Genomic DNA, 14,735 nt, shown 5'->3' with positions numbered 1-14,735 from the left:
CAGCCTTGTAATTTATACTGTGTTACGCAGCGTAGAATAAGTTTCTCATAGTAAGTAGCATCTCATTCGATGACTAGTCTCTAACAGTATTTTTGCATAATTAAAGTGGACATGGTTTAGAAAAATGAAAAGGCTAGAATATAAGGCACAGCTGCAAATAATATTAAATGGTATTATCAATAACAGAAATCCCAGGGTTTGCATATTAATTGTAAGAAGGTGCTAATTTGAGTGTTTTAAGCTTGCATTCACAAGCTTGTTTACATGCTTTGTTCCACCTGGACCTGTTTGGAGGTTTGTCAAAAACCTAACAAGCAGAAAAAGATTGCATTTGAAAATACACATACATGTTTAATTAAGCCAGGGCCACCGAACATTCCTCAATATATTTAGCTGTTGAGATTTAAGCATCACCAGAGCATCAGGCATTATCACCTTTTGAAGTACTGCAGAATCTTTAATATTTAAATCACAAAGCAGACTTTAATATAAAATTCTAGCAGACCACAGAAGATTAAAGACGCATTATAAATGTGACAGTTTGTAAATGGAACACCAGTATTAAAGGGAACCCTCCTGATATTTTATAGCATATTTTTCAGGTGTATACTAAATTATAAATACAATTAAATAGCAGCAATTATTCTCTGGGAGGGGAATGGCTATTTAACTATTCCAGAAAATAGTGATTAACTATAATGTAGGGAAGTGGTAGTATGTGTTTTACCATGCTGTTCTTGCTGCCAAACTTCACACTTAAGTAGAGTCTTCAGCTAATTTAAAACCACCCTAGGGCCCTACATCCATGGGCACAATGTCTTCTCTTCTCTGAGGCAGGGAGCAAGGAAGGTTGCTCACTTGGTTTCCAAACCTCTTGGCTTTTCGTTAAACTATACAGCTGTTCTCCTTTACTGTATATGCCTGCTGCTGTGAAGTGTAAGGGAGGGAGGGGAGCAGGGAGACTGCAGAGGAATTAAACTAGTACGTCCTGAAAAAATTTAATCTTGACTTAAGATGGGCCAACACCAGCTCTTCACAATCATGCATGGAATTTTGAAAGGCAGGAAGCTAACCTTACTGTACACCAAAATTAATTTTGCAGTCATATGCCTCCAGATCAACAGGACTCATATTTAATAGGTTGCACTAGTCCTCTAATTCAGTAAATAAATCCTGTAGGACCATAATTGCCCCATTTCTTTTACTTGGCTTTGTTTTTCCAGAGAGATAAAAACCTATGGGGATGACAGCAAGCATTACATGAGAGGAGGAATTCTCGAGAACAAGATTTGGAGCAGACTGTCTTCTTGCTGCCTCTTCTGGGGAGTTGAGACAGGCTTCCTACAAACAGATCTGAGCTCCCCAGGAGAGTGCAGACTGATGGCAGCTCAGTGCAAGGGGCAGAGAAGGGAGCTGCTTCTTCCGTGGCAGCGAGGACTGTAGCACAGGCCTATTGGAGGGATGGCTGCTTGAGGAGTGCATCTCTCAGGACTGAGACTGGGATGACATATTTTTGTCCTTGTCCTTCTGCATTGCCCCTGGATCCACTTCCCTTTAATGGGCTCCCTACTGATGGAGGCTGCCCTTTTTATTTTCATCCACAGAATTTGCTGGGATTTTGTTTTATGAGATCCTCAGACTAGGATTATTAATACTTAGGAACTTGCACCTTTGAAGAGGAGCTGTCATTTTGAAGGCTATCTGCCTCCAGACACACCCTTGCTGTGCAGCCAGCCCTGAGCATCGAGCCTTCTGGGAAGTTCCATGCATATTGAGACATGGGCTCAGGACTAGTGAGGGGGATGTTTGCAAAAGCCTTGGCTCCTGGATCACATTTCTTGGATCAGAGAATCTCTTACTCACTCTTTTCCAACTGGGGATTCTGCCTTTTCCAGGCTGCAGCGTTAAGGCAAGGAGGGCTTGTGCCAGATGTCGTTTAAATTCTGTTGGCAAAATAAGCAGTTCTGATGGCAGCAACGACACTTACAAGGGGCACAATCTGTAGAATCAGAGGAGAATAAATTTGAAACAGGATTTTAAAAGAACGGAAATCAAACAATTTAGCATGAGTATTCAGGTCTTTGGTGCTGGGCCATGCAACTCTTAAGGTTTCAGTGTTCACACAACTACAGCAACTCTTGAAACTCTCCCAAGTGTCAGGCATACCACTGCATTAAGGGCCTTCCTAATATGCATTCCAGTACAAAAGCTTTGCATATTATTTTCACTTTTATTATAAAATATATATATAGCCAATGTTATTCAACAGAGTGCTTTAAAATGGAATTTTCAAATAAAAAACATAAAGAGATCTTAGTTATATTATTCATTGCAGAAATAAAAAATAAATTATACATAGTCTCCTAATAGATTAAAATGGATAAATAATGAAAAGATTACAATAGCTGTATTTCTCAGGGTCTATTTTATATTGTTAACCTAAGTACACTAGACATGATTAGGCACACTGCTAATGTTAAATATGCAGTGCATCTGCTATTCATAAAAGCAATACCAAGGCCATGCTTTCCCTAAGACTTTGAAGGAGTTCGATCACACACATTGCATGTGTTGGCACAGGCACCCCAGACCATGCCTAGTGTCCACCTGAGATTCTTTTTTGTGCAAGGATCTCAAAGGCATAGAGAAAAAAGAATTGATGTGCTAGAGAAATGGGGCAATTGTTAATGTTATGTTTCATTGTTAGTGGTGCAATTTTTGCTTTTACTAAATGACTTATTTTTCCAATATACCATACACTGTAACAACACCCCCCCTTCACTGCAGGTCACAGGGCCTGTTTCCAAGAAACAGGAATAATTCTACCTGATTTCCAAAGATTTTCAATAATTAACAAAGAAAAAATATTTTATTTGGGACTAAATCCAAGATGTTATAAACTCAGAAAAAAAATAAATATAGGCAAATAGCCTACTGACAACAGCCATCAGCTCTGCAGGCACACTGTCCACCAGGGATGCTCAGAGTCCTGGCTGAAGTCTCTTCACTGGCAAGTCTTGGGTCTTTCACTTCAACCCAGGAACGGCAGCATGGGGAAAACACAAAACAGCATTCAAAAGAAAATCTGGCTTCAGCAAATGGGCATTTCCTAAGGAAAATTGGTTTAGTTAAAAGTACACTCAACTTCTCCTTATGCCCACCTTGCCTCCTGATGCCTGCTGTGCTGGGGCTGAGCTGGTGGGGGGCAGCCTGTGCCCGTAGCCAGGACAAGCCTCTTGGCTGGACCAGCCAAGGGCTGTCCTCCTCAGCCTCAGACCCTCAAAACATCCCTGTATTCTCGGGGTGACTTTGCCTATCTGAGTAGTCAGCCCTTTTATTTTGGCCCTGCACTACTTCACAAATGGTTTTGATACTGTTGAACAAAACTAGCACTGCAGTAGATGTTACTGGTTGTGCTCATGGGGAAAAGGCTTCTCTAGCAAACATTTCAGTTTTTAATGATTGAAATTCTGATATTAATTTGTTTGTTAAACCAGTATTTAAGTGGCTAGATAGTGTTTTGTAATCCCTAGTGCCAGGGCCTGAATCTGTTGATATCATAAATGTCATCAACATTCAGCAGTGTGGCAGCTGTCACCAGGCAGTTCAGAAAGGCTTATTTAATTGATACTTTCCATTTCAAATACAATTTGCAGTCAGCATGTGGTGAGAAATGCATCTCACCATGCAAATTTTCATGATGCTGAAGCACAAAAAAAGGGTGCTGCATTTCTTTTTTGAAAAAGTTTGAAATGTAGTCTAGAAAGCAGACTATTCAATTCTTTATGTGACACTTGCATTCATTTAAATCAACTAAATCATACTAAATACCACATTATTTATTTCTGTATGTAAGACAATATATGTGCAAAATGCAGAGAGTAGCATATTATTTTTGGAAATGGGGAAAGAACCCCGTATTTGCTATAGGGTTTAAATTAGTACAATGCAAACCTGAGACAGGAATCTAATTCAGGTTAGATGGCTCCAGAATTATCCAAGCCTTTCTAAGATTTTTTTTACTAAAATAGCACAAATGTCACAAGAACAACTGACCTCACTCTTTCACCATTGAAGGTAAAGGATTTTAGCAAATACAACTCATAGGACTTTTTCCATGTAGTTAAGGGTAGGCAAAACCATTTGATCATCTGAACTGACATGTGGATCACAGACCACTGCATCTTACCCTGCTGCCCTACCCCAAGCCTAATAATTTGTGTTTGGCTAAGACGTAACTCTTCTTTCCTGTAAGAGACCTTTTCTCTGAACTGCACCTTTATGTTTCTGAAGACTACGCCTGCCTTCAGGGGCAAGTGCCATGTTGCAAGACAGAGCTTTGAACAGAAACACGTAGACACATGCTCATAGCATTCAGCTGTGTAGATAAGACTTTATCTTGGTTTGCTCCTACTTTTAATCCATAATTAAAAAAAAAAAAAAAAAAAAGCCTTTCAGATTTTAAAATACATAGCTAATTTCTATGTTGGAGGAGTCATTACAGTCAGAGTTGAACCATTTTAATGTTATTTCTCACAACAGCTCACGGAGGTTTGACCTCAAGCTGAGCACAGTCTCCTCAGCCACTCATAAAAATTCAGGGTGAAAAGCTGGTGCTGACAAAATGCAAGTTTTGTGACATACAGGCTTGTGCCACACCAGTTACTGCAGCCTCCAAATGCTACCCCAACCCTCACTGGAGCCGATTTTTTTTTCCCCAGTGTTTCTGTCATTGCTTTCCCCAAGGCAGAAGTTAAGTACAGGAATGGTGTAACTCTCCCTTGTCACTTTTTTCCTTGCCATTGTCAGTCTGAACTGGACTGGCTCAGGATGCAGCCCTAGCCTGACTAAAGCTCACCCAGACAGTGAACAGCCCACCAAAAGCTTTGGCACAGCATGGGAACGCACTCCCTGGGGAAGTCACTAGGAGCTTGCATCCTTGGGCCTGTCTGTGAACCCACCTTTGCTTTAAACCTTCCTTTTCAAAAGCAGATTTAAACTAAGACCTTCAATTCAAAACCCCTTTGTCATCTTTTCACGTCTCATCCAGATCTGCTCTGTCCAGCTTTTCCCATCCTTGGTTTAGCAGACAATACAGTGGCTGAAGTCCCTTTTAATTCAAACCTTGCTGAATGTTCTTCTAGAGACACGACAGAGTGCTTCTGGCCCCCTCCCCCTCCCTGTATCTTGGGTGAGCACATACTTAGATCCCCCAAGCACAGTGATAATTTCTCCTTACCAGCAGAGCCAGTCATTATTTATTATATCACTCTCTCACTTCTTCAGTCTCTCCTAGTGGGAACATTGCAGTGGCTGCTGGCTAGAAAATTAGCCAAGGGAACTTCTTCTGTTGGTCTCTTTCCTCATTATACTAGTAAAAAAAATTTAACTGTGACATTCTCGCTCTCTCTGTATATATATATCAACACAGGTCGGAAGCACCCTGTAGGGGCTAATAGTGAGTAATTTAACTGTGGCTCTCTCACACGTTTTACCCTCATTCTTGCTCCAGAGTAGCAGCAGAACAGTGTGTTCATGTATTGTTGCTCCACATTACAGGCAGAGCTTGCAAGTTTATGTCTAATCTCACTCTTTCCACTAGGTTGTTTTTCTTTCATGTGGATGTGATATAATTTCTTCCAGTGTCAAGGGGCTGCCATAAATTACAGAGATATTTGGGTAATCCATAAAGAAAAGTTCATCTTTTTTTCCCCCTTATAAAGCAGCTTTTTTTAAAAACAAACAAACAAACAAAACAACAAACAAACAAAACACAATAAAACCCCAAATAAACAGGGGAACCTCTCACTGGAAGAAAGTTTTATGTATGCACCTATGCTGTCAGTGATATGCTGCTAAAGACCATTATGTTCATAAGCATTCAGAGAGGTAATTCTCTTAATTTAGGAATAGACACATCTATAGACTATCTCCTTCTATGGAGATATCACTGAGGACAGAATTGATGTTGTTAGTTGCTCAGACAGGAACTATATGAAGCACAAAGTAGAGGAACATTTTTCCTATCATGCTGCACAGCTTAGGCCAGCCACCTGACTGGGTTTCATTTCAAGAAAATTAGTGGGAGGGTCTGTGCTCAGCTGTTCAAAAGAACTCTTTGCACGATCAGGTCACTATTTTAATGCATTAGAATATCTGTATCAAGTGCAGATGTGCTGCTCCAAAGAGAGAATGTTCACACTTTGTCTGGTGGATAAAGAAAAAGGACCAAATAATTTTCAGAAATAATGATGTATTTGGGAATGGTCATAACAAATTGTATGACTGTTCACGGAATGCTTTCTAAAAACAAACACAAAGGGGAGATGTAAACGGTAACATCACAAATGTTCAAATTTCTTGAAAACTTTGGATTTTTATATTCCTGATTTGACCTAAATCCATCATATATAAATACACATCCTGCTATGGATACAGACATAGTAAAATTTTGTGACTTATAGTAAAGGTTATGAAAAGATAAATCTTAAATATTTTGTAGAAAGAGCAAAATTTGAGGTTAAAGGTGAGAAATGGATTAAAAAAATCATTTTTCTTTTCACCTCAACAAGACTTTTGGCAGTGACACACCAGCTACAGCTTTGCAACTCCTCGTCTATACCAGGTGCTTTCTAATTTTTTTATTTCGTAAGTCATTCTACTGCTCTTGATGAGAACTATTCTTTACAGGATGCAGCCGCTGCACCAGGAGGATGTGGCCAGCAACTGTGTATCCCCAGAAGGCTCCAGGGGCCTTCAGTCTTCTCCTTCCCTCTCCCCCATGCTTGTCCTGTGTGTTTAGCCAGCTCATGTGCTGCAGTGGTGTATAATTGCCTGGGTAACTCCATGTACCAAGCAATGCAGATGTCAGATGCTGGCTCTTGCCCAAAGGGAAGGAGGATGAGGACAGTAAACAAAGACCTCGGTGTCCTCCATTTTGTAGTGCCTGCTGTAAGTTTTACTCTCTTCACTTTGAATTATAGTGGCAGTGCTTTGAGCAACTACAAATGAAGTACTCCAGCAACATCACACTCTTGTTCTACCACCACTCTGATGACCACCAGTGTAATTCAAAGAGAAAGAGTAAAAACTCACCTCTAGGTATTAAAAAAAAAAAAGAGAGAGAGAGTTTATTCCCTGCCACAAGACACAATATGACCAGAATTATGGCAGTTTCTACCCCGAACTGTAAAACTAATGCTTTCTGTTAGCCAGTGAATAAAACTGTCCTTTTTCAGGAAAACCATCTTTCACACGTGTAATATTATCTTTCCACTAGATGCTGAACACACTGGTTTATTATGTCTAGATTTTTTTTGTTTGTTTTATAGTGGAAAAGGTAACAGGAAAAAAAGTAGTGTATATTTGGCTGTTTATGTAGGAGGAAAGGAGAAGAATCTTTGCATTGCTAATTATAACTAAGCACATAGATAACACAGTGATCAGCACTGTACACACATTTTGAGAGATGAACAAACATTGCACTACATCTGAATATGCAACTGTACCACTTGTGTAGTTCACGTTGCATCCAGACTTTTCCACAGGGCTCCATGGAGGACACAGAGGACACACTGAAAACCCCTGATGGCGGGCTGGGGGGAATGTTGGGGATATGACTTGTTTACCCTGGAAAGGGCAATGCAGGGGGCACTGCTGGCTTTTCAATGTTATTTTGGTGTTTCTTCACCCCCAGACAAATTTACCAGCTGGGATGACTGAGGAAAAGGAATTTAAGAGCCTTGTACAAGGTCACCCTAAGGAACAAGCAAGTCAAGCCACTTACTCAAGGGCACTGAGTGCTTCAATGATCCAACCTATCTCCCTCTTGCTTCAGGTCATCTGCACCAACCTCTGCCCCTCTCACCACACAGCCTTCCTTATGCAAGCAGCACAGTATAAAGTTCACAGCAAAGCCAGTTAAGTGCCCTGCAACATCCATCCATCTACTGCACGAGATAAGAATAGTTCCTTAAACCTTTGCTTGTGGCAGATGTTTTCCTGATCTGATTTTTTTTTTTTTTCCTAAATGTCAGTGTCCACAAATTCTGTCTTGATATGCCTGGATATATGAATAGGTTCACAAGAACACAGCTTGGCAAAGCTGAGCTCAAACCCAAAGCAAATGAAGAATAAGCTGGCATTGTGCAAGATATGATATAGCTTGAAATGAACACTACCTCATCTCAAAGAGGTCATTTCATTAGGAAAATGCAACTCTTGGAAAACACGAGTCCATTATCAGTCTTGGCAGAGGCTTGATTTCTGCCAGTTCAACAATAACAAATACCTTCATGCTGCTCTCATCCACAAGTATTCTCTTTCCAGGTTGTTCCATGAAATCATCTTCATGGAGGTCTCTTTTCTAACTCCCGTAGCTTTTCTTACCTGAACAAAAAGAGTTTACATTCAGCACTACTTTTTGAGAACTTAAACAACAAATCCACTGTTTCTGAACTGAATGTCTGTGATACATAGAGTGTATATGTGTAGGTACATGGAATGTCTACACAATAACAAAACACCTCTTTACGGTCCTGCATGGGTTTGTCTACAGAGGTTTGATCTCCAGGTTGACAAGTTCAGACTGTCTAGATCTCTCTCTCTACTCCTCCCTTTCCCTGACTAAGCTTTGGGGCAGGGTGTTTACTGTAGGTTAAACAACACAAAATCATTTCCATGCAGGTGAAGCTCTGAGTATATGACACTGGCTCTAGTGCCACTCGGGTTTAACTTCATATTCCACTGAGCTGACTCTGTTCTTCTGCTCAGCTGGGTTTACTTGTCAACATGGCAAGAGCTACACACACACTGAGGAAAGCTCCCTGGCCCTCATCTGGATCTGTTTATTTGGAAAGTTGCATCCCTGAGCACCCCCCCTCAGTCCACATCTACTGATTTCAGCTGGGTTAGCTAACACATGATTTGCCCATAGGAAGATGATTGTTATCTACTCTTCTTCTTTCCCAAGAGTTTGGCCACAGAGCTGTCTTTAAAATGTGGACTGTGATACTGGTTATACGCATGTCAGGAGATGAGACAATCTTTTATGAGTAGCAGTGTAATTTATACACTTATATCCCATATTAAAAAAAAAAAAAAAAAAAAAAAGCAATGGTACTATTAAATACTGTCAGGTCTCTGGATGAAAAGTGAGTTTCAATATTTTCTTGTATAATCCTGTTCCCTAACTCTGATCCTAATCCAATTCCAAGGCACCCTATCTGCTCAGGACAATCTGTCATCTGAAGCCATGTCAAACGTAGTCACAAACAAACATTTGTATTATTAAATATGCAGCATGTCCAAGAGCATTTTTTTTTTTTTATAGAGACCACTATTCTTTTGAAGAGCCAATAGGGCTTTTGTTCTCAGCTCCTTTTAAACAATCTGGATATTAACTTTTTTTTTCTACTGCAAACCTCTGAACAGCTTTCAGCAATATTCTTCAGACAGGTGTTTGCATAATACATGTCTTACAAAGACCCTGGGCAGAGAGCTAAGGAGTTTTACCTTGTGCATATTAGCAGCCCAAGTGCTGAAATGCCACAATGGATCCTACAGATCCTACAGCCAGCTCCCTGGTGCTGAACAGCCCTGCTGCTTCATTGGTAGCATGATCCAGAGAAATGCTGTATGCTGTTCAGAGAAGAAGTTATGAGCTTTGTGGAAGAGAACATGAAAGGAATAAGAACAGCAAAAGAAACTGTCCCAGCTCCAGGTTTCCTTGGTGTGTCTATGGTTGCAGCCCTCCTCCTTTTGCATATTTCTTCTGGTCCCCAAGAGAACAGTGAGACAGTCATTAGCCCAGAGGCTAATTGTACCAATTAGCACTGGAGCACCAGGTGGGGAGACTTAGAGACCAGCTGAGAGTGGTCCAATAAAATGATTGTCAGGGTCAGTAAGACAGCACCATTTGGGGGGCGGGGCAAGGCAAGGCAAGGCAAGGCAAGGCAAGGCAAGGCAAGGCAAGGCAAGGCAAGGCAAGGCAAGGCAAGGCAAGGCAAGGCAAGGCAAGGCAAGGCAAGGCAAGGCAAGGCAAGGCAAGGCAAGGCAAGGCAAGGCAAGGCAAGGCAAGGCAAGGCAAGGCAAGGCAAGGCAAGGCAAGGCAAGGCAAGGCAAGGCAAGGCAAGGCAAGGCAAGGCAAGGCAAGGCAAGGCAAGGCAAGGCAAGGCAAGGCAAGGCAAGGCAAGGCAAGGCAAGGCAAGGCAAGGCAAGGCAAGGCAAGGCAAGGCAAGGCAAGGCAAGGCAAGGCAAGGCAAGGCAAGGCAAGGCAAGGCAAGGCAAGGCAAGGCAAGGCAAGGCAAGGCAAGGCAAGGCAAGGCAAGGCAAGGCAAGGCAAGGCAAGGCAAGGCAAGGCAAGGCAAGGCAAGGCAAGGCAAGGCAAGGCAAGGCAAGGCAAGGCAAGGCAAGGCAAGGCAAGGCAAGGCAAGGCAAGGCAAGGCAAGGCAAGGCAAGGCAAGGCAAGGCAAGGCAAGGCAAGGCAAGGCAAGGCAAGGCAAGGCAAGGCAAGGCAAGGCAAGGCAAGGCAAGGCAAGGCAAGGCAAGGCAAGGCAAGGCAAGGCAAGGCAAGGCAAGGCAAGGCAAGGCAAGGCAAGGCAAGGCAAGGCAAGGCAAGGCAAGGCAAGGCAAGGCAAGGCAAGGCAAGGCAAGGCAAGGCAAGGCAAGGCAAGGCAAGGCAAGGCAAGGCAAGGCAAGGCAAGGCAAGGCAAGGCAAGGCAAGGCAAGGCAAGGCAAGGCAAGGCAAGGCAAGGCAAGGCAAGGCAAGGCAAGGCAAGGCAAGGCAAGGCAAGGCAAGGCAAGGCAAGGCAAGGCAAGGCAAGGCAAGGCAAGGCAAGGCAAGGCAAGGCAAGGCAAGGCAAGGCAAGGCAAGGCAAGGCAAGGCAAGGCAAGGCAAGGCAAGGCAAGGCAAGGCAAGGCAAGGCAAGGCAAGGCAAGGCAAGGCAAGGCTTTGCTGATTGCATTTATTTGTGCCTTTTTTTTCTTCTTTGAAACAATCTTTTCAAAATGCTTAAAGAGAAAGGATGTATCAGACAAATCCATTGCTGGAAGTGTCTGTACAAGGGAAATGGGAAGGGAGAGCATCAGCCTTCATAGCTCATATGGTTAAGAGCAGCCTCATTCTCCCTGATCCCCAACAAAGCCTCTGTAGAGGTCCAGAGTAGCTGTGTTGCCACACTTAGCACTATTCACCCACATTTTAAGTTATATGAAGTCCTAGTGGGGTCTTCCATAGTACAGTATCTTTTCTGGCTCTGTTTTGCCTCCCTGTAGCTCAAGCTTCTTACATGGAAACAACTGTGAATCAAGGGCACCTCTATCCCCTTGTGCCCAAGATTAAAACTGCATTACACTGACACATGCTAAAGTGACAGGATAACACACCTGATCACAGTAGATCACATTACAACAAGGCTGTTACACAATACTCATCAACCTCATTTTGCAATAATCATTTGTCTCTCTGGGTTTTAGCACAGTACTTAAATTAGACTCTGGAACATTTTGAAGCAAAGCACATAGCTCCATGTTTCAGTAAGGCAAAGCCTAGCAGAGGTGCTCTTTATAAGCTACTCTTTCACTATTCTGAATCCATGATCTGAACTTTTCCTCCAAAAGCACACTGTAACAGCACATGCCAGTACTCCAGCAACAGCCCAAAGCAACCACATAGAAATTAAACAATTAAGACAATAAAAGCATGGAGTTGTACAAACTAAAAATACCTGGAATGTCACAGCCTAAACATACAGCTACTTACTAAGACTTATTTGGTAGAGCTGGGTACCAGATCTTCTTGCTGAAAGGCAGGACCTGTGGGTCTCTCCCTTTCTTTGCAGTTGGGAACTCAAAGGCAGCCCTCTGTCCTCCTGCAGACTGCTGGCTGTCTGGAGCAGGGCTGTGCAGAAGATGTGCCTGATCCCTCCTGCTGAAGCCACTCCACTTTCTAGGGAAGAAGCCAATATTTGTTTTACCCAATGCCAGGACCATGGGCACTGCAGCCAGCCGGTTTGCCTACTTACCTAGAGAGGACCTGTCCCTGTTCCGTGGCCATCACTGAACTAGTGCTTCTTGGGAATGGCACAGACAGCCCCTATGGCAGGAAGCAGATGTGAAGGGTGACACAGTCCTATGAATGGGTATACCCCAAAAGGGAACAACTAGTCTACTCTTATTTTCCAGCATTTCTTCATCAGTGAGCGTCAGCTGTGTTCAGAGGCACAGTTTGCTGCTTGGGGAGCACCAACAGGAACCCCAGGGCTTTGGGCTGGCAGATTGATGAGGGCGTTACAATGGCAAGACACTTGCACCTTGGAGGTTTTGCATGGACTGAGCCTTGTCCCCACTCACCCAGACAACACTGATCATGGACTCAGGAGGTCTGGGCCAGACTCTGAAGGCTGGGCAATCCATCCTCACAGAAACTGAAACCAGTCACTCAAGCCAAAACCTCACTTTCTGAGGGTGATATAAACCTTTTGAAAACAAACAAACAAAATAAAACCCTTGAGGCTTTGAGAAGACCAGCGAACCACAAAGACCTAGTGAAATTGTCCAGGTCCAAATTAGCTGCATTGAACAGTAGGTCAACAGTGCAAAACCTTTCAGCTTTTTGCTACTAGTAGCAGAAGAAAACCAGGGTGCATTTAAACTCCGACACCTTTCCACAGTTTAATAGTAAATGGCCTATATTGAATGTCTGGCAGCACATGCTCTTTCCTTGTTTTCCTTCCTTCTTAAATGTTTCTTGGCATGGTGACAGGTAAAGAGGTAAAGCATAATACAGCTTGGTAATATGGCTTTTACATGGTGAAACAGCTCCTCCGTGCTATGCTAAAATATATATTACTGTAAAAAGGGGCTTTATTCTGAATTATCTGTGCAAACTAAAAGCCAGTGGGAAATTAGAGGGGAGTTTAGTGAAAACTACATAAGATTTTGTCATTGCTGAGCAGAAAATTTTGGATGGAAATCACGGAGTGTGGGGCTAAGTCATAGCTCCTTCTGGTTGGAGCACTATGGAAGGCAGCCCTAGCCATTAAAAATTCACTTGGGAAAGGTGGATGGTTATCCAGCATTAAACATGTTGCTGTGGCACTGAATGCTTCAGATTGCATGGGGAAGTAAGTCATCTACTTTTCAACCTGACAGTGTTTGTTGATAAAAACAGTTACAGAGAGCCAGATGGAGCACTTACACAAAGCTGATAGATGAGATAGATGGAGAGGATTTATCCTGTGGCAGGGGAGCTGGGTAGGACTAAATCTGTGCTGATGTCTAAGCATGGAGATGATCAGGCTAGGCAATTATTTCTTAACATACATATGAGTGACGGAGAGCAGAAATCCACACAAGCCTGGCTCTGTGCTGCTCTTCTTTGGAGGCAATCTTCCCCAGAGCCACCCTTGCACCTCACAGAAGCCTTTTCACTTGGCAGCTCCCTGAAATTTAGAAGCTGTTTTGCATTTCAAATTTATGAGTTATTTTGTATCTGGGAACTGCTGTTAAACAAAGGTCTTACTCTGAAGACCTTGGGCTGAAGATAAAACACTAAAGACATTCTGGCTGCTACAAGTTGGTGTTGAGAAATGAAGATGAAGAAAATCACCAAGAGCAGAACAGAGAAATTTCTGAGCTAGAGGGTTGTTCCGTTTCTCTTGTAGTTTATGGCCAGATGATATTGCTTTCTTCGGCCAGCCTAGGAAAGGTTATATACGATGGCCATTACTCTGATGCTGGATGATTTTTTTTTTCTTGAAGACTGTATCTGTCTAATATTAAAATGATGATCCAACATCATATTTTCAGATTGTTTCAATTGACTTGGAAAAAATCATGGTCAGGTAATTTTCACTGTCCCACAGAGGCCTCAGACAGTGATTAGATAGGGAGGTTTGATGACCAAGAGAACGGGAGCGTCAGAGCTGTATGTAAAACACGACTCTGCACTGGTGTATACCACTTCATCAAATGAGAAGACTGGTACCCTCACTGTCTTAGCCATCTCAGCCATTAAGAGATCTCACAGGAAGAGAGAAACCATCTCTCTGCTATCCCTAGCCTCAGTGTAACCTATAATCGCCATAGAGCAGAGCTGTAGGAAGCACTCACAGAGTGTTGAGGAGCATATGACTACAACCTTCAGCTGTTGCCTACCATTGGCCCCACAGCAATAACCCAAAAAACAGGACAAACAGCTAAGCTGGATAACCAGATGTACATATTGGCAAGTAAAGATGAATAAATGGAATAAATGTTCTTTGCCATTATTGTTACATGAACTCCTGGAGATTCATGGGGAAGGAGAACATTCCAGAATAAATATAACTGTGACAAAAACAAGGGGCAACAAGGGACCTGCAGTTACCTTGGCAATTCTGTCAGACCTCCAAGTGACCAGCGAAGTCCTCACTGGTTGAATTTCAGCCCAGTAGTCTTCATCCATACTCCATGCCATATGGCTGGACACTGACCATACTCTGAAGATAGGAGACTGACTTTATAAATAGTCTGTCAGCAGGAAAATTATTTCTGAGACACTCGATTAATAATGTAGGACACCAATGATCTTGGAAAACTTCAACATCAGTGCTGTACTTAGATGAACAGAACAGATGCTGACATCTTTGCTGCTGTTCCTTGGCTGAAGACAGATGTTTGCAAGGTTAGATGGAAAAGGCAAGAGTGTACAACCACACAGGAGTCAGTGGAAAACACGTGCAGCTTCCTCGTGT

At 42.6% G+C, this 14,735-nt stretch overlaps 1 long non-coding RNA gene across 1 annotated transcript; it reads right to left on the bottom strand.

Annotated features, from left to right (window-relative positions):
* Positions 1-436: 436 nt before the first annotated feature.
* LOC311440960 lies at positions 437-12,474 on the bottom strand. Its single transcript, XR_014695676.1, has 4 exons — positions 12,024-12,474; positions 11,762-11,947; positions 2,936-3,085; positions 437-1,999 (listed from the first exon to the last, which is right to left on the bottom strand). It is a non-coding gene; the product is annotated as an uncharacterized lncRNA (long non-coding RNA).
* Between the last annotated feature and the right edge of the window lie 2,261 nt (positions 12,475-14,735).

Source organism: Aythya ferina (genome assembly GCF_964211825.1).
Source record: "Aythya ferina genome assembly, chromosome: 8".
NCBI lineage: Eukaryota > Metazoa > Chordata > Aves > Anseriformes > Anatidae > Aythya > Aythya ferina.
The sequence above is the reverse complement of the archived record's forward strand: the minus strand, read 5'-3'. Positions and strand labels throughout refer to the sequence as shown.